Consider the following 870-nt stretch of genomic DNA (forward strand, 5'->3'; position numbering starts at 1 on the left):
AGTGAAAAGAGGGAAGCATGGACCTGCTTCTGCCTCCTAACCTGTTGGATACTTCAGAGGTCTACTAAACTTAATATGCTTTGCTTAACAAAATCATCCTTAATTAAACTCCTAAGGACCCACCAAGATAGGACATAGGGTTAGGAAAACTACCAAAACCTTACTTTTATGCCTCTACATGTACTGCCCTCACATGCATTTTAAGTTTCAGGTGGTGGAATGAGAAGACTCATCAGGTACATTTTTTATAGTTTACAGTGTTGTCTTTCTTGTACTTTTTATACTTGCAAAACTTGCATGCTAAAGAATAAATGTCACCATGCATGAAAACTAAAACTATCAGGATAGCCACAAAACTAAAACCAAAGCTAAAGTTAAAATCAACCAAGATAAAATTCACACCCACAACATTCAAAATATAAAACAACTCAAAATTCAATCATAAACATCACACAAAACAATAACTACAACTAAATTAAGACGTCTCTATCGGATGATCTGGAACCCCTTGGAGGAGGTAACCTACGGTTGCTAACGAGGCTTCCCACGGTCTAAATGAAATTATGGAACTCATCAAGTTAAGTTTAGTAAATTCATTTGGACTAAGTGAATCCAATAGAAAATAGTGGTGTCAGAACGAGGGAACTGTGGAATCCTAACCGGTGTCGCTCTAATCAACTTTAACGTCCCCCATAACATTTAAAGAACTTTAACCATAGGGTCATTTGGTTTGACATCATAACTTGACACCCTAAAAAACTCAAACTCGTCATGGCAAAGAGCTTGGTGCTAGCATGGTGGGCAGCACAACCATCTTCAACAGCAAAACATGACTTCACCAGCTAAACCAACTTCCTTCCTTAGAATTAA

Source organism: Phalaenopsis equestris, unplaced genomic scaffold, assembly GCF_001263595.1.
Source record: "Phalaenopsis equestris unplaced genomic scaffold, ASM126359v1 Scaffold000401, whole genome shotgun sequence".
Lineage (NCBI taxonomy): Eukaryota > Viridiplantae > Streptophyta > Magnoliopsida > Asparagales > Orchidaceae > Phalaenopsis > Phalaenopsis equestris.